Genomic DNA, 27,593 nt, shown 5'->3' on the forward strand with positions numbered 1-27,593 from the left:
TCTGACATCTTTGATTTTTCATTTATCAAATTCCCCACTTAATCCCTTCCAAAATGGTCTTTAAACACATGAGTTTCATAGGGTTGTTAATTTTAACTCTCAAACTGAACTAAGTCCAGAGGAGGCAATCCTGGGTATGTTTCCAGCTCCTACCACCCAGATGCCAGGGAAGGCCCCGCCAGTAGTGAAATAAGGAGAAAACGATCACATTTGGGAGAAGGTAAGGAGGGGACCTCCCAAGTCCTGCAAGAAGGAGACCGCCCAAGTCTTATCTATTCAACCACCAAAATCTCTCCAAGTTTTCTCCCCCACCAGCCCCTCTTCTGTTTACCATGACTGTGGCCACTTACTGCACTACATGCAAAACAAAACCCCCAAATCCTTCAAGGATCTCGGTGAACCAGTGGTGAAGATGTGTTGGTTCTACCTGCCCATCCCCAGATCCTTCTCACACCACTAGCACCCACTTTTCCTGTGGGGAGCCACACCTCTCCATTCTCAGGTGTGGGCAACCCTACCCACCTCCCAGGCCCAGGGCCAGGGCCAGGGCCAATTCACCAGCCATCTAGTTCAGCCCATCCCCTGGGTCTGGTTCTGAAAGGCCCGCTGACTCTATGGGGCTTGATCTCGGGACTTGATGGAAAGAGCAGCTCTCCTGCTGATGGCCTCAACGCCACCAGGACGCCAGTCTGAAGCTGCCAGTCTTCAACCCGGGGTGGGCCCAGCGAGTGGGAGGCTGAGCAGCTGAAGTGAGAAAGCATCTACCAGGACATCTCTGGAACCGCCAGGCGAGTCCGAACATCCCCTTCTTTGCCTCGGCAGCATGGAGCTGGGTTTTGACAGTTGCAATAGAAAGTGTCCCTTGGAGGCAACAGCTTCTCTCCTTCCCTCCTCCTCTCACATCCCCCTGCCCGCCCCCCAGCCATGCCAGAGCAAACATTTCCCAAAGCAACACAAAACACACTTTGTTCAAGCAAGTTCCCTTATTTAACACCCAAGCACGCCTCTGGCCCCTCCTTGGCTCATGCTGATCCCTGGCCTGGGTCGCCTGGCCCCTCTGGCCTCTGGCGATCCTGTGCGGTAGAGTAGACACCTTTGCCTTCTCTTCTGTGACATCCTCTTCACCCTTCTCTAAGCCACTGAAACACTCTCAGCAGGTTTACTACAATTACTGTTAGTGGCCGGTCACTGCCCCCTCTCCGCAGCTTACCCAGGAGTATCAGTGCACGCTGTCTCTATGCCCTGGGAGGAGGGGGCAGAGCAGAAGTGCAGTCGCCCCGCTTGGTGCTCAGACACTCGGGGTTCGGCCAGGGTCCTGGGACACCCAGAACACACCAGAGAAGGAGGGGTATCCGTGCCAGCACCAAGCCCTGGCCTTGCGAGCTCGTGGGCTCCCCTCCTGTCTGCTTTCTTTTCCACGTTTTCACAAAACTGCGGCCTCAGAATCGCGGGAAGCCACCTGGGCTCCAAGCCTCTGGCCAGCTCTGCAGCAGGCATAGCCGGGACACACTGGGCAACTTCCGGCCCTTGCTCCGCGTCTGGAGGGGCCCACTTCCTTTTGCCCAAGAGATCCTGGGGAGCCCCCGATTCCTGTTAGGTCCCAGCTCTCCCATTCACCTCCCACCGCCCCTCCCTCCTGCCCAGGGAACCCTGAGTGGGAGCCCCGGAGGAGCAGCGCCTGCGGGGGAGCAGCACCTGCGGGGGAGCAATGCCTGGGGCCTCGCCTGGGGCTGCCTGGCCAGGAAAGCAGGAGGGGCTTCCTCAGCTGAGACAAAAGGACTCTCCCAAGCACATCTCCCATCCGCTCCCGCAGCTGGGCCCGCCCTTGCCTTTCCCCTCTCTCATGCTGCCCTTCAGCCACCTGTTTGCTCAGATATTTACTCTGCATTCACTACACAGAATGAGCCCAACAGGGCAGAGTGAGCAGGTGGTCCAGGCACCTAGAAGGAAGGCGCTTCCTTTGCCTAAAGTGGGCCAGGGCTTCCTGTCCCAGTGACCACCATGGCGATGCCAGAGGGAGAGTAAAAGATGGGATTCGAGAGGGTACGGGGGTCAGCTCAGGGCTGTGGGAGCCATGCGTGTCCCTGGCCAGGCCCTCACCCCCTCCTGAACATAAATGATCACAAAAGGTTAACTAAGGGGCAGAGTTGTGGCCATGGGCATGGAGACAAGAGACGGGTACCCGGCATCCACTAACTGCTCCCAGAACCTTCTGGAAGGCCTGCCTCCTCGTGCTTGTGAAACAGGCCTGCGGGATTTGATGATCTATCTCGGAGGCCCCTTCCAGCATCGCTGTCTGTGAGTCACTGGAAAAAGCAGGGGAAGCTGGGGACACGCCAGTCCCACCCTCCCTCTGCCACGCCCTGTTTACCAAATCTCGCCTGGGCACCAGCCACTTGGGTCAGGATGCACTCCTCTGAGCTCCTGGGAACAGGTTCCACAGGGCCCGGCGTGCAGAAAGCCTGCTGTTTCCACCAGCCCCCGGAGCCTGAGCAGGCAGGGACTCGGTAAAGCCTCTGACCAGTGAGAAGTTTACACATGTTACAGTGTCCAGTGATCCGAGAGGGGCATCCTGCCACCGCCCTGGGGGGTTCTGGCAGATGTCCGCTGCCCACCCTGGCGCTGCACAGTCCTCTCCACGCAGGTGCTGAAAGTGAGAACGAACGGTATTTCCTAATTCCTCCTCCACCTATTTCCCCTCAGTATTCTTGCTTTAGGCGGCCGAGTCTCATGGTCAAGGAGAAGCTGAAGGCTCTAACTCCTGCAGGCCCGGTGAGATGGAGACGCCCAGCCCGACAGGAAAGAGAGCCACCAGGCCAGGCAGCCAGTGCGAGCATGCCCGCGTACATGGCACTTGATTCTGAAAAGTGAATCTCCGTGACTTTTGTAAGATCAGTCGCCTGGGTGCGCCACTAAGTGTGCCAGTCCATACGGTGCCCTCTGCCCAGTCTTCCTTCCAGGGCTAGTCTCTCCAAACCTATCACACCCAGACCTGACAGCATGAGTAGCCAACTTCCTCCAGACTCACTGGAAGCTCAGCCTCCGTTTCATACCAAAAAGCATACGACAGGGACAGGCAAAGGCGGGACTTGTCTCTCCGCTGGGCCCAAGGAATACTCTTAGCTCCTGAGTCCAGCTCCTTAGCACCCACACTGGAGCCCAGGGACGGAAAGAGAGAGGAGAGGAGGATGAATCTATTCCCCTCCTTTCTGTTCTAAAGGCCCAGGAAGAAACAGACACTTGTTGAAAGGAGGGCTTGGTAGAATCATTCAGGTTTAACTGCTGTTGAAATGAGTAATTTCCAGGGTTCCTTGCAGCCTTGCCTTTATGATTAATTTCATTCTATTTCTAGCCCAACCTGCAATTTTGTCTCCTGTTAGCACAGATTATCAAAATTTTACTGTCAGGCTCCTTTAAAGAATGGTCTCTATCTGCCTGCTTTGGTGTCCTCACTATCATGTTTCCCTCTTAATGACTGTGTATAGATATGGGCTCACACCCTCTCACAGTTAAAACAGGGAACACTGCCTCCCACAGGCCTTTCTCAGCCTTTATTCCCACCCCCACCCCACCCCTTACCCCCCTCCGCCCCTGTCTCCTTGAAGCCTCTGCCTTCATGGTTTGAGAAGTTTCCATTAACTTTGGTGACACTAACCATTTAGCGTCCCTCTCTGCCTGAGAGTTGGACCAGTTCTCTCCAATCCCATCCAGGCTAACTTCAAGGACTCCATCACTTCCTCCTCTCACCGGTTACCATTTTGGGTAGATTTCCATTCTCCTATGTCTAGAATCAATCATCGTGATTTCCTTTTGGGTACCGCTCTTATTCCTTTCTCAATCCATACGGTTAGGGTGGGGCTGACCCCACCTCTCAGCCATATCACCCTAGACTCCATTTGATTTTCTCCTTTCTTTCTTTGTGGAATGCCTGAGAGCTTTCAGAATCTTTCTGAGCAGGTTGCTAATGTAGAAAATGCAGCCAACACAGAGAAAAGGAAGGCCAAAACATGGAGGCTCCCGATGCGACCGCCTTGGCCTCCTCTCTCAGTTGGACATTGCCGTGCAACAAATTACCCCAAAACTTAGTGTCTTCAAACAGTAGATATTTATCATCTCAGTTTCTGTGGGTCAGGAATCTGGGCACAGTTTACCCAGACCTTGAGCCTCACCTGGGTTCTCTCACTAGGCTGCAAGCAAGGTGCTCGCAGAGCTGTGGGCGTCTCAAGGCTCAACTGGGGGAGAATCTGCCTCAAGTGCCTCACGTGGCTGCTGGCAGGCCAGGCCCTCGTGGGCTGTGGAGGCATTGGTCCCTCCCTGATTTTATCAGAGTCCTGCCATGAGTTTTGATAAATCGATGGTATGATCCATCTTATAAGCTGGGCTCTCAGCTTTCAACCTCTATGCTCCTCTACCCTTGTTCATGACTAGGCTGCATGGATCAAGGGCCCTATCATTTGAGTGCCTGCTTTGACATTTTCTAAGATGCCTGGGACTACCAAGGGCTGGTAGAACCATCTGAGTAACCCCCTCACCAGGCCCAAATGGGTCCCTCCACATATCAACCCCAAACATAAGGTAGACCAGATGCCCCGAGAAACTCTGAACTGTGTGTGTAGTAGGGTCATCCAGGACAATGGGAGGATCCCAGGAGGGCAGCCTGGTGAGCAGCCTCAGTAGGACTATGTGAGACTGAGCACCTAGAATGGCCATGCTGATCTGGGGTGACTCAAATTGTTTTATACAGATAGGGGCCCACACATCCTTGGAGCAGTCCTGCCTCCACCCCACCTTGGCCACCTATGCCTATGGTCATCCCCTTGACCTGGTATTTTAAAGCCATGCTTCTTAAGCCTGGATAAACATCACCCGAGGAACTTTTAAAAAGGGGGGGTGCCTGGGATCCATACCCATTAATTCAGAATCTCAATCAAAATAAAAATCCCCAGGTCTTTTTTTAAGTTCCCCATATAATCCTGACAATGAGCAGACCTGCTTTCAATGGACAGCCACAAATCTCAAAAAGGTCCTCAACTCGTGCTACTCTGCCCTAAATGTAAGGTCAATGGACAAATAATTTAGGCATCTCCCGGGCACAGCAGGAAACTGTGTGTCTTCCTACGCTTCCCATTGCAGAAGGGCTGTGGATTCTGGCTTGTCAGTGTGGTGCCCAAGGACAGCAGCATCAACATCACCTGGCAGCTTGTGAGAAATGCGGAATCCACACTTTAACAAACCCCCAGGTGACTCACTTGCACATGCAAGTTCGAGAAGCACAGTTTAAGCCATCGATCAACCCCACCAGAGTTAGCCCGTGGATTTGTTTTCCATCTTCAAAACAACCGTTTCGTACTCTTTCTCAGATCATGGACTTTCTCACACTTCACTTAGTCATAAGCAATCTACCAGTGACTGTTCAACCCACTGCCCAAATTCCATCCCACCCACAGCAGTGCCCACATTCTCAGCCTTCCCTCCCATTATAGGGGCTAAAAGGCTGTTCTACCTGCTTTCTACTTTTCAGCACATAACGCCTAGTTTGGAGAGAGAGAGGGGGAGAGAGAGAGAGAGAGAGAGAGAGAGAGAGAGAGAGAAATATCCTTTGACCCCTAATTCTCCAGTCCTGCCTATTCTTTCACTTCTCATCACAACAAATTTTTCACCTCTAATGCTCTCCTACCCACTCCACTGAGCCTGCTCTCCCAATGTCACCAGTGACCTCTATGCTGTTATCAAATCCAAGGGCACCTTGAACTCTTCTAGAGTCCTTGGCCAGCCAGCAGCATTCACCATTCCCTCCTTCTGGAAACCAGGACTTCTCTTGGCTTCCATGGCCCTTCACGTATATTCTCAAGGAGTCTCCTTCTGGATCTTCCTCCTATGCCCAATCTTTTTAAAATATGTTTTTAGTGATTTTTTTTTAGAGAGAGATGAAGGGAGAGGGATAGAGAGGTGGAAACATCGATGAGAGAGAAACATCATCAGTCGGCTGCCTCCTGCATGCACCCCTCTAGGGATCAAGCCCACAACCCGGGCATGTTCCCTGACCTGGAATCGAACTGGTGACCTCTTGGTTCCTGGGTTGACACTCAACCATTGAGACATGCCAGCCAGGCCTATGCCCAGCCTTAAATGTTGCAGCATTTCTTATCCCTGCTCCTTTTCTACCTATTCACTCTCCTTAACGGCTTGACCCTAAGCCACTCATGGCTTTATATACCTCGTTTCCTGATGACCCTAAATTCACATTTCTAGCCCTGACCTTTCCCCATGTCTCCCTAGCAACTTGCCATCTCTAGATGGATGCTCAGCAGGAATCTCTGACAAGCCCAAAAGAGAACCCCTCTTCCTCGCCTCCATAAACAAAACAAAACCTGCTCTCCATGCCTCGTTTTAGCAAATGCCACCACAATCCATCCTGCTGCTTACTCCCCAAATCTAGGATCATCAAGTTCTCCCACCTTCCCCACTCAGTCTCTCTTTATTCCCGTCAGTCTATTACCAAAACTCGTCCGGAAGCCATCCACATTCCTCCATTTCCACTGCCACCACCCTGCTCCCAAGGCGCCATCTCCACTCCCCTATAGTATTACAATGATCTAACTGCTCACCTTGTCCCATTCTCATGCTTTACAACTCATTCTCAACACGGCAGCCAGAGTGAGTGTCTAATACATGAATCGGATTATGACAACCTTAAAGTAAAATCACCCGAAGACTTTGCACTCCTCTTAGAAAACGGATCCAAACTATTTAGCCTAATTTACAAAGCACTGAAGTCTGCCTTCTTCATCTACCTCACCTTATGTCATTTTACGCCACGCTCTCTCCAGCCAGACTGACCTTCTAGCTCTGTGCTGTTAACACAGAAGACGCAGCCACGTGTGGCTAGTTGAATTTCGGTAAGCGAAAGCTAAAATGAAATGCAACTTGAGTTCCTAAGCCTTCCTAGCCCCATTTCAAGTGCTCCGTTGCCCCACGGGGCCGGCAGCCACATGGCTGGTGCCCACACGGAGCATTTCCATCCCCCAAAGTTCTCCTGGGCAGGGCTGCTCTCGCTGGTCCCCGCATGGGGCAAGTTTTGTCCTTCCTGGTGGCCTTGGCACCCACTGTCCACTATGCCTGGCGTGCCTTTCCCTCATCTCTTCCCACGGCTGGATCTAGACATCAGCTTCAATGTCACCTCCTTGGAGAGGCCTTCCCTGGACACCCGGTCTAAAGAAGCCACCAGCCGGTTGTTCCCGATCACAGGAACCAAGCCAAACCTCCACAGCACTTCCCACCGGCTACTGCTCTTCTTGTTTATTTGTGTTCGCTTACTGCCTAGCCAGCTCCCCCATGCCACTCAGCCCAAAGTGTACCTGTGTGATCAGGGACCTTGTTCATCTAGCTCACCTCCACATCCCAGCTCCTCCTCTGTGATCCAGGGGTAGAGTGCCTGGCACACTCTGCTCAGTTAGTATTAACTGACCGTTAGACCGGGGTCACGTTCACATTTCCCCTTACCTCTCTCCAACCATCACCGTGTCTCCATTTTCCCTGCCACCACCCTCTCCGGGCTTCAGCCCTTCCACCCTGACGGTGCTACACCCAGAGCCCTGCCTCTGCCTCCAGCCAACCCTGCCAGCACGAGAAGGTTCATCTTGCTGCTATTCCTCTTGTCAAATTCGAGTCGCTGCCCCTGCCCCTCTGGACCCAATGGCCTCCCTGTCCCCAACTGTGGCGAGTGTGCTCCTACCTCAGTGCTGCTGGGAAGGCCTGTCACTCTGCTGGTAGCACTCTCGCTGCTCCTTGTGAAGCCACACCTTCGCTGCCTTCGCTGCCTTCCAGGTGTGGCACAGGTGGCTCCTCGGCAGACACTGGCCCCTCCTCTGGTCTTCCCTGGCGCTTCCTGTCTGCAGCCCTGCTCTGGCACTTACTCACAGAAGACAAGAAGTTCCACCTCCCACATGCACGCACACAGATAATCCCTGAGATTATTACTAAAAGCAATGGTCCTCCAGCTTTGCTGGGGATCAGAACCACCTGGAAAGTTCAGGAAAAACACACAGGTCCAGGCTCACTGAAGTAGGCTACGGCCCGGGCCTCTGGCCTTTGTCCATGTTCCCTAGGTGCCCCGGAGACCCAGCAAATTTGAGATCCACCAATGAAGAACATCAGATCTGCAACGTAAGTTGTTCAAGCTCTGCCGTTTCCACCAGCTCAGAATACCTGGAAGTGAGCAACTTGATAACAGCCTTCGCTCACAGACTTGCTCTTCACCAAGTACTGAGAGTTACCCCAGTGACAGGCTGAAGATGCCCCCAAACACATCCCCATCCTAATCCTGGGACCCTGCAAATGTTACCTTATATGACCAAAGGGACTCTGCAAGAGTGATTAAGACTTTTTAGCCGGGGAGGTTATGCTGGATTGTAAGAGACGGGGCCTAAATACACTCATGGGGTCCAATAAGAGGGAGAAAGAAGAAAGAGGGCAGGAGCCTTTGTGAGAACAGAAACTGTGTTGTATGGCAGCTTTGAAGAGGCAATATGATGGGCAGCCATGAGCCAAGGGAGGCGTCTCTAGAAGATGGAAAAGAAAAGGAACAGATCGCCTTGCAGCCTCCAGCGGGAGCCAGCCCTGCAACACCTGTTTTAGCCCCATAAACTCAGTTCCCACTGTGCACCTTAGGAACTAGGGGAGAGTACATGTTTAGTTTTAAGCTAAGTTTATGTCAATTCATTACAGCAGCAATAGAAAATGAATACAGCTTCTCTTCTTACCACCAGGTAAGGTTCTTTTAAAAAATCTATTGTTTAACTAGAGGCCTGGCACACGACATTCATGCACTGGGGGGGGGGGGGGGGGGGGGCCGGGTGAGGGTGGCCCTCAGCCCAGCCTGTGTCCTCTCGCAGTCCAGGACCCCTTGGAGGATGTCCATCTGCCAGCTTAGGCCCGCCACCACCCTAGTGCTCACCAGCCGTGAGCCTGGCTTCTGGCTGAGCGGCACTCCCCCTGTGGGAGTGCACTGACACCAGGGGGAAGCACTTGCATTGAGCGTCTGCCCCCTGGTGGTCAGTGCCGTCATAGTGACTGGTCGTTCCACAGTCAGTTGATTTGCATATTAGCCTTTTATTATGCAGGATTACATACATTATATTAGTTTTGGGTGTAAAACATAGTGTTTAGACATTTATATAACTTACGAAGTGATCATCCCAATAAGTCTAATACCCACCTGACATCACACATAGCTATCACAATATTATTGACTATGTTCCCTTTGCTGTACATGACATCTCTGTGGCTATTTTTATAACTGGCGACTTGTACAGCTGAATCCCTTTCAACAGGTAAAGTTCTAAGTGTACAGGATCATGATTTTCTAACCCATGCATCTGTATTTAACTCATATATTGAAAAATAGCACAAGATACCCACCTGGGCAGGGCTAGCTTGCTTCTTTCACACCTGTACCCACAATGCCTGGCTCAGTGCCTGCTGTTACATCTGTGGATGTCGAAATTCCTTAAAGAAGGCCAGCATTCCAAGTTGGAATCTGGGGCCCTCCCTGATGGGCCTGGTAGCCTAATCCCAGTGGTGCTTCCAATAGGGAAACACACAAAATCCAAAACAGACAGGTCACTGGACCTGCACATCTTGGGAGAGAACGGCTGCTGTATTTGATTTGAGGAGAGTAGACAGAATACAGCCTGCTTCTCAGACTCTTCTCCTCCTAAAAGTGCCCAGCTTGGAGGTGTGCGTTTCCAACATGGCGCCCACTAAGCACAAGTAACTATTCTATATAATAAAAGCCTAATATGCTAAGTGTCCGGTTGTCCAGTCAGCTGTTCAAACAATCAAAGCATAATATGCTAATGATATGCTAAGGCCGCTCAACCGCTCGCTCTGACTACCAGGGGGCAGATGCTCCGACCAGTAGGTTAGCTTGCTGCTGGGGTCCGGCCAATCAGGACTGAGTGAGACCGCTGCTCATGTCCTGGAGCCCTCCCACAGTCCCTCCCCAACCCGATCATGCACCAGTAGGATCCCTCGGTCTGGCCTGCGCCCTCTCACAATCCGGGACCTCGGGGTATGTCAGAGAGCCAGTTTCAGCCCAATCCGCAGGCCTCTAGTTTAAATATAAATTGATTGCCCTGGCTGGTTTGGCTCAGTGGACAGAGCATCGGCCTGCGGAATTAAAAGTCCTGGGTTCAATTCTAATCAAGGGCACATGCCTGGGTTGTGGGCTCGATCCCCAGTAGGGGGCGCACAGGAGGCAGCCGATCCATGATTCTCTCTCATCTTGATGTTTCTGTCTCTCTCTCCTCTTCCTTCCTCTCTGAAATCAATTAAAAAATGTATTTTAAATATAAATTGATTAAAAATAAAACGGAAGACCCATTCCTCAGTCACACTAGCCATATCTCAAGTGTCACACGTTGGTGGTTACTGTATTGGGTGGCACAAACATAGAATATTTCCATTGTCGTGGAACATTCTAGACCGTGCTGGCTTAGAGCATCTCTCCAGGCAGCCTTGGCTCCAGCTCCCCCTCCAGCCCTCCGACCAGAAAAACTTGGAGAGGAACGCAGCTACCACGCCCCACTCTACCCTGGAATCCTCTCGAGCATGTGTCTTAGGATGCACCGCTAGAAATGGTATCCAGAGATACTTGCCCGAGTCTGACTTTCCACTGAAAAGACGGCTCTTTGGAAAGTGAGAAGCAGAAGTAGCAGGGCGGGGAAGCTGCAGTCACACAGGCCTCGTGCGGGCGCGGTGGGGGGAGATGGAGATTAGAGAAAGGGAGAAGTAGAAAAAGATAAGGGAGTGGCGCGTAAGAAATGGATTCTAGTGATGTTATCATGAGCAGAAAATTCAGAGGCCAAAAAAGGAGGTCTCCCTTGAGGGCTGAAAGCATGTAAACAAGCTGCGAGACAGCTGCTCTGAGAAGGGTCCACGGGAACAGGGTCCTCTCCCTGCACCTGCGGGCGCCTGGACGGGCCCCACCCACTCACCGCCCCCTGGGAGGCAGTGACAGTGCGGGCAGAGATGAGGGAGGAAAGCACCCCAAAGCAGAGACACAGAACTCTTCCAGACAGAAGGTGTGAAATGTGAACGCGCACGGTGCTGGCGGGGCTGGGGGCAGCGGGCACCTAGCCATGGCTGGTGGACGGGTAAGCTAGACCTGCCTGGCTGGAGGCAGTACTGCACTTTCCATCAAAACTGCAAACACTCTCATTGCTCCAGCCTTTCGACTTCAGGATGCAATTCTTCAAAGACACTCGCCCATGTGCGGCACGATGGACGTACAAGGGCACCTCAGCGGGTAAAGGTAAAAGGAAAAGATTAGAAGCGACCTGTACACCCATCAGTCCGGGGAGGTGTGAAAAAGAATGCTTTCTAGTGACTAAACTCCAAGATATATCGTTGCATTTAAAAATCAAACAGTAGCAGCTGCAGGTGCAGAAGAAAGAGGGCGCTACCGCCTGCGTGAAGGAGAAGGGAGGTGAATGCCTGCACTCTCTGAGGGACCCGTTCGCCTCTGCGGAAGGGAACTGACAGAAGAGGGCCGGAGTGCACAGGGGCCAAGCTTGTGCTCTGTATTCCAGAGGACCTTTCAAATATCAGACCTTATCTATGAATTACCTGTCCAATAAGGTCCAATGAGCCAAGACACCCCTCTGGGTGTATAGTCAATGAAAAGTCTAAACACACCGTTCGCCCCTTTGTATTGACGCTGCCATCTCAGTGGGAGGCAGCCCCTGCCCGGTGAGGGGCCCCTGGCACCAGCTGCACCGCAGTCGTGAGCTCCCAGGGGTGCCACGGCGCCCCCGCTGCCTCTCCCTGCTGAGAGTGTCTGGGGACTCTGAGGAGGAGTTCCCAAACCCTCAGCCCTCAGCAAATCCGGGCCGTCACCCAGCCTTGGAACTAACCAGGGACTGTCCTCCTCCCACCCCCCACCCCCGCCTAAATCCCACCCTCCAGGTCTTGTGTCCAGCCAGGGTGTCCCACAGCCACTGCCAAATGACCCCCTGCCAGCCTCTCACTCGGGACAAGATGAAAGCCAGCCCCATGGCTACCGTCTGATAATCACTGTGGACACCAGATACCAGCCTGTGTCAGGCCTGGGTCCAATCAGCCACCCCCACAACGACGCCATAGCAACAAAGGTAATATTATTGTTCTGAAAAGAAACCCCCCCACACACACCATGTTGTGTGGCAGCCTTGAAAGCCACAGAGATAACGTATTCCACACCCTACAACTTTCGCCTCTCACTTCCCGGCGAGGCGGCTTCTTCAGTGGGAAGTCACAGGCTTGCGGCTGACACCTCGCCAACCACCCCAAGATGTGTGCCCAGGAAACAGGCAGGAAGAGGAGTTCCAGGCGAGCCAAAGAGGGGCTGCGCTCCGCCCCAGGCTCCCCCCTCGGAGGCAGGGAGGGCCTGGCCAGCTGGAGGCAGGGCAGCCACAGAGGTGCGGCTCCAAGCTGCCCTCCGTCCCTCTGCCACTGTCTAGCTGCCCGGCTGCCTTCTCCATGCCAGACCCCAGCTGGGCACTGGGGGTTTGGTGGTTGCAGCCATGAGCCAGCCACACATTAATCTTCAGACCTACATGTGGAAAGCATTAACCCGACTGAAAAGACATTAATTGGGAGGCGAGCTAATGGCACAGAGGAGAGCAGCTCTTCTCAGAGAGCGAGCTGCGTTGCACAAGAGCGAGTGAGTCACCAGCCAGCAGAGGGAGGACCAGGGAGGAAGGCGGCCCAGCGGGACTGGGTACGGCAGGGGGAGTGGTGCGAAAACACAGCTGTAGGCTCACCCTAATCTCACTTCAGCGGCAGCCTGCAGGGAGGGGGCAAGATGTACCATGCCCCCTCCCCAGCTCAGGAAGTGTTTCACATGTGACCTCCCCGGGGAACACGGCAGGAGGGAGTCTTCCTAACAGCCAACTGGTCACCCTCACCGCCTGCAGCTGCCTCTTAGGGAAGCCAGCCTCACCTTCTAGGGAGAAGGCCTCCCTTTCCTTCTTTGCTCCCCCCTGGTGGTGTCATACCCTGTTGGGGCCCCCAAGCCTGCGGTGACCATCGTGGGCCTACAATTCTTGTCTCACCTGCTCACCCATCCTCACTATCCTTTCTTTTTTTTAAAATATATTTTATTGATTTTTTACAGAGAGGAAGGGAGAGGGATAGAGAGTTAGAAACATTGATCAGCTGCCTCCTGCACACTCCCCACTGGGGATGTGCCCACAACCAAGGTACATGCCCTTGACTGGAATCGAACCTGGGACCCTTGAGTCCTCAGGCCGATGCTCTATCCACTTAGCCAAACTGGTTAGGGCACTCACTATCCTTTCTGATCTTTTCTTTCTTTCCTTCTTTCTTCCAAATACCCCACCCTCCACACAAAGTGCTGTTGACAAGAAGAACCCCCCAGTCACCCCAATTCCCTGGGAGAACCTCCTACTTTCCTTCAAGACCTGTCTCACCCACCGGCTGCTCCACCAAAGCTGACTCCCAGCCTCCAGTTCCACGTGCTGCCACGAGCGGGCCCTGCTGCCCCTGGTGTGGCCGTGGGGAGAAGGAGCCCCCAAACACACCATTCAGCTGGTAGTGGAAGCATCAGGAGTTTGAGCCCTAGGCTCTAGCAATTACCATGGCAACGTCCTAACGTTAAGCAGGACCACCTCTCTCAGTCATCAGAAACAAAACTAATTCCCTAGAGTCCCCGGCTCCTGCGGGACTTCACAGAACACGCAGAGTGGGGGTGCCCTACACGGAGAGCAATTAACAGGAAGTACCATGGCGCCCTGAGAGGGAAACCGCGTATAGGAGAGACCTTGGCACGTGAGACTGAAGTGAACTTAGGGGACACAGGCAGAGAGGACAGGGTAGGAAGTGAGGGCACTTCCATGGCAAGGAACCATACATTCATTCACTCACACATTCCACCGATGGGGACTGAGCACCGCACGCACCAGACACAGCTCTGGGTGCTGGGTGCAAAGATCTGGAACCCAGTGGCACTTCATTGCTGTGAGGCAGACACACTGTCCATACTCTGAGACAGGGAACGATCCAGTTTTGTTGGAAGGTGACAAGTGCTGATAAAATGGAAAAAGTAGAGCAGGATGAAGAGACGGGCATGGCAGGGTGAGCAGAGACTGAAAGGAGATGGGAGGGAACTAGCTTCCAGGGGCTAATCAGCACGGACTACAGGGCTTAGAGCCACAGAACAGATCTGTTCTCGACAGCTCTGGGTTCAGAGGCTGCAGTGGGCCTTGCTGGGCTAAAGTCCAGGTGCTGGCTCCTTCCAGAGGCCCCACCAGAAAACCCGTGTCCTTGGCCGTTTCAGCTTCTGGAGGCCACCTGCTCCCTTAGCTCACAGTCCCTTCCTCACATCCTCCAACTCTTGCTTCTGTTGTCCCGTCTCCTACTGACCCTGCCCTCCTGCCTCCCTCTCATAAGGACTCGTGTCGTTACATCGGGCCCCCCTGGGTAATGCCCTCCTCATCTCCAGGTCTGTCACGTCATCACACCAAAGGGGTGGCAACCTACAGATTAAGAATTGCTGGAATAGCCCTAACCGGTTTGGCTCAGTGGATAGAGCGGTAGCCTGCGGACTGAAGGATCCCAGGTTCGATTCCGGTCAAGGGCATGTACCTTGGTTGCGGGCACATCCCCAGTAGGGAGTGTGCAGGAGGCAGCTGAATCGATGTTTCTCTTTCATTGATGTTTCTAACTCTCTATACCTCTCCCTTTCTCTCTGTGAAAAATCAATAAAATATATTTTTTTAAAAAGAATCGCTGGAATAGAGGGATTCGAGGGTTTTGACCCAAGCGGCTGGGAAGACAGGCTTGCCATGTGCTGAGTGGGAAAGGCTGCGGGTGGCCCACACCTGGGAGGAAAGATCAGGTGTGACGTTTTGGACAGGCTGAATGGAGAGGTCGAATAAACAACTGGGTGCAGGAGTCAGGAGGTCAAAAGCAAAACTGTGTGCAAGGATGAGGAACGGGCTCACTGATCCACAGCGGAAGGCTCTCACGGGGAGGCTGCGGGGGCTGGGCTGAGGCCCCACCACAGGGCGGAGAATCTGGGTCTGGACTTCACCCTGAGAGTATGGGAAGCACCCAGGGTGTGGAGACGGCGTGATTACCCCGGATTAAGTCTGTGAATCCGGCCCTGGTGTAAAGACAAGAAGACAGAGCTGAGTACATAGGGATTTGTCTTAGCCCCCAATTGCTCAACCGAACATGTCCCACTTCTCACACCCATAGTGTAAAAACTGAGCTGTGGGGAAGGGAGGGGGAGCAGGGAGGGAGTCTGGAATGCAGTCCTACCAGAGGCTCCAAAATCCTTAGCTGGCTCTACCTGGTGGGCTCTGGCTTCCCGGGGGGCCCTCCCGGCCCTGGGATGGGGTCTGGAAACCTTGTGTGTCAGCGTGGGCAGTGCCTGTGTGGTCCCACCTCAAGTACCCAGTAAGCAAGGAGGACAAAGCAGGGCCATGCATGGGTGGCCAGGCAGTGGGCACGCCTCCCAGGGGACACAGGTCGTCCCCACTTCCCCCGGGGACACTACCACAACAGGTAACACGATCAACCGGGTCAACAGGCAATGGCTACTGCGAGCAGATTCCAGGGCTAGGCGGCACAGGCGCGTGCCTCCCGGGCCCTTCCATCCGTTCATTCATTAGACAAATATGTAGTAAGCACCCACCAAGTGCCAGGCACGGCTTCTAAACCTTTGGGGCCCGTTAGTAAATGAAACCAAAGGGGGGAAAGCCTTGCCTTCACGGAGCATTCATTCCAGAATGGGGGGAGGAAGGGAGGAGCAGAAGACAAAAACAACATATAAATAAACCACACGAAATATTAAAAGGTGATGGAGGGTGGGGGGAAGGTTAGGGGATTCAGGAGTGCAAGGTGGGGGACACGGGAGTTTGGGGAGAAGGGTGGCAATTTTAAATAGTTCAAGATGTTACCATTGCTTCTAAGTCACAGTTGATGATCTTTCTAGCTCCTCTGCTTCCTTCCTTCCTTCCACCCCTCATTCATTCATCAACTTCATCAAATAGTCACTGAATGTTCAGCACAGGCCTGCCCAGGCACTCCCTACTCTCATAAAGCTTACATTTTATCAGGGACACAGACCTAAGACAACTAACTTGGAAGGGTTATGAGTGAGCAGAAACTCACTGTCTAACAGCATTCCTGCGAGCATGCCAATCAAAACGAAACACAAAGCACGCCGGAACAAAGTGCTGCATGTTCCCCAGACAGTCTGATTCTTGGTCAAGGGCCCCGTGCACTTCCTTCCTCCTACTTCACATCTCCCCCCAGAGCCCCCTCAGCACCCCCACCTGAGTCCGTTAACACTGCTCCCTTCTCAGCTACCAGAAACCACAGCTCAGTGTTGTGGCTGGAGGCGGCCCACAGATGTCCTTACACCTTGCCACTCGCTGTCCCAGAACATCTACTGGTTTTAGGGCCTGTCAAGGGCCTTGTCCGTTCCATGCTTCAGACCCAGCGTCTCAGGAAGAGCCAACCGCAGCTGCCCTCTCCTCTGACCTGAGCCCTGGGTTAGGCAGGTTTAGCTTCCTCCTGCCTGGCTGTGCCCACTCCCAGGGCCACAGCAGCCTGGGGCAAAGGCCCAGCAGAGGAGGATGTCACACCTAAGCTGGTTTGACACCTAGGAGACCCAACTAGCACAGCTCACTCCTCTGACCACAACTTGGAACTTCTTGGGGAGTGGGGGGGTGGGAGACTACGAGTGAGTCGAGCCCAAAGGCTCTTTCCATTTGGAGGAAAGCCAAGGCCGACCTTTGGCGTTCACCCCTGACAGTCTCTTGGCCTCTGGACCCTCCATCTCTTCCACATCCAGCTGTGAGCCAGTGGGACCAGTGGGTGACACAGCCACCAGTGAAAAGGAACAGCCACCAGGAACTGGTCCTGCTGCTGTCCACCCCCCTCAGCCCTGCCATAAACTCTTCCAGTCTCGCCAACTATTGCGTTTCCTTCCCATCCCAATACTGTGCCTACCCCAATGGTTCAGCTAGACCAGGACTCAATCCCAGGCCACGAGTGGAAGGTCTGCTCTTCAAAACACAAGCACAGTTCTCCGCAAAGCTGCTCGGAGCCCTCCACACCTCAACAGCTTCGCAGGGATGCTCAACAGAGATGCCCAGCAGAGGGCTCAGGTCAAGGAGAGGGCAGCTGCCTGGCCACTCAGCACTGCCATCGGCTCTTCCCGAGACGCTGGGTCTGCAACATGGAATGGACAAGGCGCTTGACAGGCCCTAAAACCAGTAGATGTTCTGGGACAGCGAGTGGCAAGGTGTAAGGACATCTGTGGGCCGCCTCCAGCCGAAATACTGAGTTGTGCGGTTCCTGGTAGCTGAGAAGGGAGCAGTGTTAAGGGACTCAGGTGGAGGTCCTGATGGGGGTGGTGAGAGGAGATGTGAAATAGGAGGAAGGAAGTGCATGGGGCCCCTGACCAAGCTGGGAGGGGAAGAAGAAGGCGTATAGAAAAGGGGCGACAGGGGCCTCTTCCCAGCTCCTCCCATTCAGATCTACGGGAAAGCAAAGGCCTGCTGGGACCTTAAACTGGGGAACCGCCTAGTTATTCAAACTGTGTGTGCTGATGCATTATGGGGTGGTGACAACTGCAGGGGCTGGGGTCCTGCACTCCCCTCTGTGGGATGGGGACAGAAGGAAGGAGTATGGGGTGGGGCCCGGAAGGCATGGAAAGCTGTTTTTCAAACACCCTCCTTAAAGCAGTTGTCCTGGAGCGCTGGGATGGGCAGAATTCCCCAGAGGAGAGCGTGCTCAGCACAGACTGGGGCTGGGGGCACTTGTTTCTGGAGGAGCAGGTCTGGAGGTGGGGCCTGCATCTCCAGCAAATTCTGGCTGCAAGTCCAGAAACCACTGTGAGAAGCTGCCTTGGGCTCTGACGGCTAAAGTGCACTAGGCCTCGCCCCAAAGATTACAAGGGGAGCCGGGAGCACTCCACCCCTCCTGTTAGTAGTCCAGTCCTGCTGTTGAACTTGGGTAGGGCGGTTCCACCTCCCTCCTCTGACATAGGCAGGCTGCGGGGGGACTCCCCAGCACCGTCACCACTCACACAATCATGGCCCCTGCTTCCTGTCCCTTGGGGTTGCATAAAGAGGCCACTGGGGTCCCCGAACGGCTGCCTTCAACTCAATGCCCAGCCACGGGCCCTCTCCTAGAGCTTGCTCCCCACCCCCACCACCCCCACCAAGCAAGGGCTGTAGTCCCCTTCCCAGGAACAGACAGGCTTGGCTACTCAGAGGAGTTCTCAAGTCTGGGAGGGTTCAGTCCTAGGCCCCATGGTAGGGAAGGGAAGGGAAGGGAAGGGAAGGGAAGGGAAAGGGACAGCAGAGCCCTGGGCAGCCGATCCAGGCCAAGCCCCTCCATCCTGAGTGGAGCCTGGAGACAGTGGGTGGGGCGGGGCGGGGGAGTGTCCACGCATGCACACTGGACCCAGTGTCCCGCCACACAATGCACAAGGGGCCAGCGGGGCAGGCAGCCAGGGCCCACTCATGCCAGTACCATCTGGGAGCCCTTGCCAGGTCCTGGAGGGCCAGTGAAGAAGCCAGACTCTGTCCTGGGGCACAGTCAGGCTCTATTCTTATCTCAAGGGGGAAAGCGTGACTCTCCTCCAGTGAATGGAGGCCCCTGGCGAGGAGGAGGAGGAAACAGAGCCCTCACTGTGCCCCAGAGGGCTCCCCACACGGCTCCCGGCTCTGACCGGCCCCTCGTGGCGTGGCCTTGCACAAGCCTTCGACAAGGAAAGGCCAGTCCAAAGGCGGACAAGGAAATGGATGGTCCAGGGCAGCCCAGTCCTCACTCACACACACGAGTCCTGGAAGAGACCCCCAAACAAAGTCCTAAAGGAAACACAGGCTGTGTCCCAAAGGAGGGAGCCCAGGACGCCCATGGACCCCACACACGGGCATGAGCCTGGCTGGCGGAGATGGGCCTCCCTCTCGCCCAGCTCCCCTGCACCCTTCACAGGTGGCAACGGATCTCCTTAGGACCTCCCGTTGGGCCCGCAAACCCCAGTCTTGGCCAGCAGATGAGGCGCCGGGCGCTGGAGAACTCTCAGGGGCTGTAAAATGGGGGCCTCCCTCTTCTTTCTAGGGGGCCAATCTCAGGAGAAAGACGCCATCACAGGAATGCAGCTTTGGTGGCTTTAATAACAGCAAAAAAACAAACAAAAGGAAGCAACCTCCCTGTCCATCGCCGGGGGATTTAAATAATAAATCGTTCATCCAGACCACGAGCTAATAGCCAACACGAAAAAGAAGGCCGTAGACACACTTACGGACAAAGAAAGACGGTCAATTAATATTAAGTTTAGAGAGAAAACAGAGTGTACAGCTGCGTGTGTAATAAGATTAAAAACAGGGGAACAGGGGATTGTTCTTCCTTTCCCAACAGGCGGAGAGAGGGGAGCCGAGGTGACAGCGTGGATTGCGGAGGGCGGGGCTGGGAGTGAGGCCGGGAGTGAGGCTGGGTGAGGGTCGCTGGGTGGGAGCCGCTGCAGAGTTGGACCAAGTCCTGCTTAGCTTTCCTCTGAGCAGCTCACAGGACTATGAAAACATCCGGAAAATATTTAGCCAGTAAATCTCTCAGAAGCCCTCCGCCCTGTTTTATTTAGTAACAGTTCCCTCCCTCTCCCCCCACCCTCACAGACACCCAACCTCCCCTCCCCACTCCCTACCACGGAGCCAGAGGGACTCTGGTTCCCAGGGCCTGACCACGGTGGGTGCTGCCTCTGCAGCCTGGACTCGGGTCACACCTGGTTCGCCAAGTCCGAGCGGTCCCTTAATCCCCCAGGGGCCCACAGCAAGGGCTGAGGCCGGCAACACTATTTGCGTTCCCTGGGCACTGACTCGCCAGCAGCGACTGACTCAGGGACTCCAGGGAGGGCACGGGTTAAAGGGGCCTTTCTTACAATTCTTCTCAGAAAGAGAGAGTATTCGCTCCAACTCTTCCTTCTGGGGAATTCCTTGGAGCTGTCGGGGAGGAACTCCATGAATAATGAATGAGTGTGAGGGGCAGAGGGAGAGGGAATGCACAGGCACACGCGAGCACACGCGATCACGGCCCTCAAGCTTCCCTCCTGTCCCTGCAAAGTCCACAGAGGTCCGGGGAGCTGCCTGCTGGCCCAGCAACAGCCCTGTTTTGAGAGTCAGAAGCCGATCCGAGCTGAAGGCCGGGAATATGCGGCAGAACCCAGAAGACCCGAATTCTCGTCCCCATGACGGCAGAGTGGATAGAGCCAGCTGGTTCTGGGTTCAAATCCCAGCTCTGCCCTTGCCTGAGCCAGGTGAGCTTCCTAAGTCTCGCTGGGGCTCCATTTCCTCAGCTGGGAAGTCCTGGTAGTGTTGCCTGGATGCAACCCCGGAGCTGGGAGTCTGGAAACCGGGGTGCGAGTGCAGGCAGCCTACTGCATTGGCCCGTCTCCCCAGGTAGCGGATGCCACCTGAAGGCTGGATCAGGCCCCTGCTGGTAGGTTTGGGCCAGCACCACGTTGTTCGCTGCCCTTTTTTAATTTGAATCAATGACCAACATTACAAGACAGAGAGATTTCATGTCTCCAGCTGGGCACGTGGTCCCCATGGTTGCTGAGGCGGCCAGTTTCCAGTGGCACATAATCCCTGGCCCCTGACATCTGCATCTGTCACCAGCCCGGGAAATGATCCAAAGTTCTGTGATGTGGGTATCGGCTCTGCTCGGAATGCTGGGGTTAATGCATACGGGGTGGCTCGCGGATACCGGCCAAGAAGCCAGCAGTGTCTCCATCAGCCCCTCCCGGACCCGGCTCCAGCTTACATCAGGGGGACCCTTGGTTTCCAGGGGCCACCGAGTAGCCCTCCCACTTCTGCACGGCCCAGCTGGGGGCTGACAGGGCAGGGGCTGGGGCTTTGCGAATAGCTCCACGGTCCTGGGCTGTGGTACCACGTGGAATGGTTACTGCTTTGCTCCAGAACCCTCATCGTCAACAACCCCACCCGGCTCCCCTGAGAGCACTTCAACTGAACACACACGGAGAGACGGACTGGAGGCTACAACCTTCCTGAGAACTTTGAGTTTAAAGACACGAACCTGAACTGGGGAAACGCTGCACCTACACAGAGAATGCCCTAATCCAGAGCTCTGAATGGATGTGAGTCCCGTCTCCATCCCTCCATCCCCTTAGGCCCCGAGGATGGATGGGGCAAGCTCCCGCAGCCAGGCTGAATGGACCAGGGCAGAAAGCTGAGTAAATCCAGAATCCCACGCCCTCCCTACAAATGCTGATTAAACACCAGAACCACGCAAAGATCTTAGCCGGTTCCAGAACCACCTCTGGGGCCACATGAGCTCTCGACAGAGCGCACGCAAACACTGAGTCAGGGCTCTCAACATCTGGGGCTCAGCTAACCCTCTGCCCTTGGCGTTCAGTTTGGGTGGACTCCCAGGAGCGGCCAGACTGGCAGGGGCTCCAGGTCCAGTGTGCAGGGAGCCAGGCCAGGCCTGGGAGGCCAGCACACAGCCCCGCCTGGGCTGGGGGCCCCGAGTCACACACGAGGCCATGCGTGCATCCTCCTGGCCCACACCCGAGGTTCCGGGGCGGCTCCACCGCCCGGCCCCACGTGGGAGGCGGAGGCCACAGTGTGCTCCAGAATTCCATTCTGCGGTGGAGCTTCTAGAGGAAACAATTCCCTAATCCCCTTCCTAAATCAAGGCCAAGAAACAACTGGTGGAGCGTCCCACCAATGACGGCTCCCTCTGCCCGGCTGTCCCTGCGCTGACCTCCTGCGGCTGAGGGACCAGTGGGGGGAGAGGGGGGAGCCCGGGGACCCTGTGCTCGCAGACCCACACTCCGGGTCCCCCACGTGGTGCACTCTGCTCTGATTTTCAGTCCACAGACCATGGAATTCCAGAGCAAGCTGAGGCCAAGTGCCTCCCCCGCTCGCCCGTCACTGGGCCAGAATATAAAACGCAGTGTTTCCTTACTTGTATTTATCCAACAACATTGTTCACTGCCCATGGTTCATGTTCAGGGAAAGTTTTCACTGAAGTCTTGTTTAAAATTGCAAACAAAAGCATCTTGTAATAGAGATGATCCTTGCTTGATTTGATTTCTCCCTGTGGGTCAGTCAGGAGAAGACGTTTCCCCACCCAGGGATGCAAGGAAATAACACAGTTAAAGGAGCCCTGGTGACGAAAGTGCCAAGGCTGTACGACGGGGAAAGAACGGCCTTTGTAGCAAATGGTGCTGGGACGGCGGATGCCCACATGCAAAGCACAAAGCTGGCTCCCTTTCTTACACCATTTTTACAAAATTAACTCCAAACAGGCCCAAGTTCTCAACGTCAGACCTAAAACTGTACCACGCTCAGAAGAAAACACAGGTGTACATCTTCATGACCTTGGACTAGGCAATAGTTTCTTAGGTAGGACAACAAAAGCACAAGTGACCAAAGAATAGACATCCAAATTAAAAACGTTTGTGCTTCGAAAGACACCATCAAGAAAGTGAAGAGAGAACCCACAGACGAGAAGAAAAGTTTTGCAAATCATATATTCGATCGCAAACTTGTATCTAAAATGTATAAAGAACACTTACAACTCAACAACGAAGACACTTGTTATTTAACCCATTTTTTTTTTAAATGGGCAAAGGCTCTGAACAGATCTTTCTCCAAAGAAGATGTAAGAACGGTCCATGAGCACATGAAAAAGATGCTCAGCATCTTACACCGCAGGGAAATGCAAATCAAAAGTACAGTGAGATCCCACTTCACACCCACTAGGATGGCTAGAATGACAAATACAGACAACGGAGAGCCTCCGCAAGGATGTGGAGGACTCAGACCAGTGGTTCTCAACCTTCTGGCCCTTTAAATACAGTTCCTCATGTTGTGACCCAACCATAAAATTATTTTTGTTGCTACTTCATAACTGTAATGTTGTTACTGTTATGAATCGTAATGTAAATATCTGATATGCAGGATGGTCTTAGGCGACCCTGTGAAAGGGTCGTTCGACCGCCAAAGGGGTCGCGACCCACAGGTTGAGAACCGCTGACTTAGACCCTCATACGTGTGGGACCGTGAAACTGCAGAGGCACGTGGGAGACCCCGCCTGGCAGGTGCTCGGGCGGTTTGTAACCCCTGCTTCTGAATTCCTGCTGCTCAACCCCGCCCCGCCCTGCACATGCCCAAGTGCACACACGGCCGAGTGCACTCACCATCCACGTCCGTGTCCACAGCGGTGGCTCTGGCTCCGCGTGGTGTCACATCTGAAGACACACCACTTGGGTAATCAAAACTTACTTCAAAAGCAATTTGATTGTTAACTAAAGTCTCTTTGAGGGGAGGAGAGGAGGTGGGGAGCTCCCATTCGTAATGAAGAGCAGAACTTAAAGATCTTCTCATCCTCCCTTTTAACCCGACTCCCGGGCAGCAGCCACTGCCCACATCTCCTCCCTCCCTTTCTCCAAAGGTCTGTGAATGCCTCCCACGCCAGCCCCTGCCTGGGTCTTGCTTCCCTGCAGGCAGCCTTCCACAGGACAGACAGAGGCCAGACCCTCTCCCACATCTTCAAGATCATCCCTTCTTCCCCCGGACACCCCTCCAGACCTCTCCATGGCCCTCTGCCCGCTGCTCAGACTGGCTCTGCCCAGGAAGGCAGCGACTGAGCCGGCCAGGAGAGATCTCTGAGACTAAGACGGTGCGGGGGCAGCCCGAACACCCCGACACACTCTGTTGGTTTACATGGATGTTTCCGACTTCACCTTTTAATATCATTTTTAACGTGCTTTCCTGTCTCCACGTGGAGGGAACTAAGCCGGCAGTGCAGGCACCGTACCTTCTTTTTCTTTCCTCTCACCCACAGCTCTGGTGCCTCCTTCCGAGCTCCGTGCCCGGAGCACACAAGACGCAGTCTGGACACCTCCAGGCCTCAGCACTGGGGGCGTGTGGAGGGGGTGCCCGGGGAGGGGGTGGGGTGCATGCTCAGAGCTGGAAGCCTGAGCTCTGGGAAGGAAATTAAATTTTCAGCAGAAGATCAAAGGCAGGAACATGAGCAGAAAACAGTGGGGAAGACTTGGAGCTGTAATACTCAGGGAGGGATGAGACTGTTTCCCGGCCAGAGGCAGGGGGAGCGTTTAAAGAGCCAGCACAGAAATCAGCAGCGTGGTCCCCCCGGAGCACAGGGGTGGGTGCAGGCTGCACCAGACAAAGGGCGGTCTGAGGGCCTAGACGCCCCGAATTAAAGCAAACGCCTCCCAAATGTTGTCTGTTTTATTAATTAATCACAATGTCCCCCGTGGCGAAGTGTCCCAGGACTGATGCCGACGGTAACGGGGCAGCGTGGGGCCAGCTTGCTCATCTTCCTTCCCAACAAACCGCCCAGGACCCGCGGGAGGCTCCTCTTCCCGGATCGGATCAGCCCCAGAGCCTGCTTCTAGGCCTGGCCTCTCAACAGAATTTCCCCCGAGAACGTTCTATCTCTCCAGCCAGCCAGGTCTGAAGAGCGGCTGGGGTCCTCAGGGTTTCCCCGACTCAGCACCATGACGCTGTGGGAAATGCAGGCCAGCTCCCCCCGCCTGCAGGGCGGGGCTGACACATTTTCTTCTCACAGGAAAAGCCAAGTCAGTGTCTCTCACATGACCCTTGCCATCCATCAGCAAACCCTGTCGGCGCCTCCTTCCAACGGGACCCCAAATCCGATACTTCTCACCGCCTTCTCCACCGGCCGTCCCTGCAGACTGAGCAGACCCTTCAGGTCCGCCCGCCTCGGCTCACACCCGCTTCGGTCCGTTCTCCACAGGCAGCCGGGGATCAGTTTAGGACGGGAAGCCTGCGTGTCACTCACAGCTCTCCTCCCACCCCATTGGCTTTCCTTCACACTTACCAGTAAAAATAACAGAGTCCCTGGGACGCCCACAGCGCCCTACATTACCCGACCCTCCTCGACCCCTCAGACCGCCAATCTCCCCTGTCCCCCTGCCTGTTCACCCAACGCAAGCTGCCTGGCCTCGCTGCCACTGCTCAGGGACTTCGCACTTGTTGGTCCTCTACCCAGAGCTTTCTCCACCCCACACCCCACCACCCCCCACCACCCACCCCCCACCGCCCGCTGATCTCCTATGGCTCATCCCCTCTCTTCACTCAGTTCTCTGCTCAGATGTCACCTCGGAGAGGTCGTCCCTGACCCCCCCCCACTTAGAGTACGCCTCCCCCCAACCTGACTCACCCTCCAGCCCCTCCCAGCTTTACCCGTCTTCACAGGATGTGTCACTCAGCCGACTAAGTGTGTGTGTTTTTACTGGAATATAAGCCCCACTGAAGGGAACGGTCTCCCTTGTTTGCTACCCTATTCCCAGTGTCGGCAACAACTCCTCCCACACTGCAGTTGCTCAATAAAGCTTTGCTGGATGAGTGAGTGGATGAGCAAAGGAATTCTTGGTTGATGATGGTACAATAAGTGGGACCACGATACCCCGTCATCTGACACGTTTTTCACTTCCTTATACAGAAGGGAAAGCATTTCAATAAATGTAGAGGAAGGAACTATTCGTTATCCGTCCGACTGGCTAGTAAGGAAGGAGGGCAAGCCTCACCATGCCCACTTCACGGGTGAGGAAACGGGGGTGGGGGTGCTGTCAAAGGGAATAATGAAGAACTGGCTTGTCCAAGGTCAGATCTGTAATCAAGAGTCAAAACAGGGCCCTGGCCGGTTTGGCTCCGTGGATAGAGCGTTGGCCTGCGGACTGAAGGGTCCCTGGTTCAGTTCCGATTGAGGGCATGTGCCTGGCTTGCGGGCTCATTCCCCAGTGCAGTGTGTGTAAGAGGCAGCCAATCAATGATTCTCTCTCATCATTGATGTTTCTATCTCTCTCTCCCTCTCCCTTCCTCTCTGAAATCAATAAAAATATATTATTAAAAAAAAAAAGAGCCAAAACCGGTTTGGCTCAGTGGATAGAGGTCCTATGCTCTTGCCACCGAACTGCCTCGGATTTCAACATTATGCCCACATAGAAAAATCTATTAACATCATTAATCACATTAATATTTCAAAAGTGATCGATGTTTCTCTCCCATCGATGTTTCTAACTATCTATCTCTCTCCCTTCCTCTCTGTAAAAAAATCAATAAAATATATTTAAAAAAAAAAAAAAAAGAGTCAAACCAGGCCCAGAATCCGGGTCTCCAGACACTGTCCTATGCTCTTGCCACCAAACTGCCTCTGATTTCAACATTATGCCCACCTAGAAAAATCTATTAACATCATTAATCACATTAATATTTCAAAAGTAAAAAATGATTATTTTGAGAGATGCTAACCAGGCATCATTTGATAGAATGCCAATCTAGTTGTGGCTTCCAAAGTGCCTCTGGTTGGTATTAGGACTGGTCTAATCTTACACTCTCACTGAGGACATGGAAAACACACATAAAAGGGATATTAAAATGCGAAGCAGGAAATGCACGCGCTATCTAAAACCAACAGCCAGGGCCGGAGTTATGAGGAGACCCCGAGGGATTCCCATTAAAGACAGACACGACTATTTATTAGCATCCTTCTGGAATCATATATCATAAATAACCAATTTAAAAGCATAATTAAATTTCACTCACAAGAAGGAATTTCAACTTCCTAGGAACGAATGTAATACAGGGAACACACAAGCCCGATATGAAGAAGCCATTTATTGAGGGAACCGAGGGAAACTTAATTATGGTAACATGTTCCTGGATAATGTCGAAAACCGTGCGGGGCCTAAGATTGCTTACCCGAGGCCCAAAGGCAAAGTGGGATATCCGATGTCACTGAGTCCATGTAACCCATCCAATTAACGGTGGTCCATAAAGATCAGGTAATTTCCCTAAATGTAGATCGTTCTGACTCCCGAACCGGCGGTCTTTTCACCAGCGCCCCAACCTTCTGGTGGCATGACGGATTTCTCGTGCCGAACTTCAGTTCCCAGAATTCATTTTCTTGTGTGTCTGGTTCGGTGGACCACGGGAAGACTCCTCAAGGGAGGCAACAGCCCCGCGGTGCTGCTGCTGTGCTGACTCCCTCGCTGCCGTGAGGCGCTGGCCGGGCCTCAGCTGCTCCCTCCTCCCCCGGATCTCCCTCTGCTTCTCTGGCTCCTGGGCCAGGTGTGTGTGGTTGGCTCCGTGACAAAGGCTGGCTTCCGCAGGACCCCCCCACCACGGTCAGAGCAACTTGAATCCACCTTGAGGGGTTCCAGCTCATGACCGTCCCTTCCTGACGCGGCCTACCCCGTGGGCTCGAGCTCCAGCATCAGATGTAGGTAGAGACCACAGCCTAACAGACGGCTTAAGCAGCCCACAAGGGCGGGAGACCAACTCCCTCCAAAACTCTCTTCAAAAATGTATATATTTGCTTATGGGTGTCTATTTCTCCATGTGTGTCTGTGTCTGTGCATGGCGTGCATGTCTGTGGATGTGTCTGTCTACGTGTGTATGTCAATGAGCACGTCCATACGTCTATGTCTGTGTGTGTGTGTGTCCCACTGGCTCAGCGCCTCGGGTTGAGCCTGGCTGACACTGCTGGGAAGTCGCTCC

At 54.0% G+C, this 27,593-nt stretch overlaps 1 protein-coding gene across 3 annotated transcripts in view; it reads right to left on the reverse strand.

Moving 5' to 3' along the window:
- The window catches only part of GAS7 (growth arrest specific 7), a 202,546-nt gene that overhangs the window by 131,781 nt on the left and 43,172 nt on the right, over positions 1-27,593 (reverse strand). The window contains exon 1 of one of the 3 annotated variants that reach the window (XM_023763360.1): positions 7,736-7,855. The exons of the other annotated variants lie outside the window; for them this stretch is intronic. The gene's annotated coding sequence lies outside the window, so the exon portion shown is untranslated. Of the gene's footprint in view, positions 1-7,735; positions 7,856-27,593 lie in introns of those variants that run through there. 3 annotated transcript variants of the gene reach the window in all.

This window comes from Myotis lucifugus, unplaced genomic scaffold (genome assembly GCF_000147115.1).
Source record: "Myotis lucifugus unplaced genomic scaffold, Myoluc2.0 scaffold_282, whole genome shotgun sequence".
Taxonomy (NCBI): Eukaryota; Metazoa; Chordata; class Mammalia; order Chiroptera; family Vespertilionidae; genus Myotis; species Myotis lucifugus.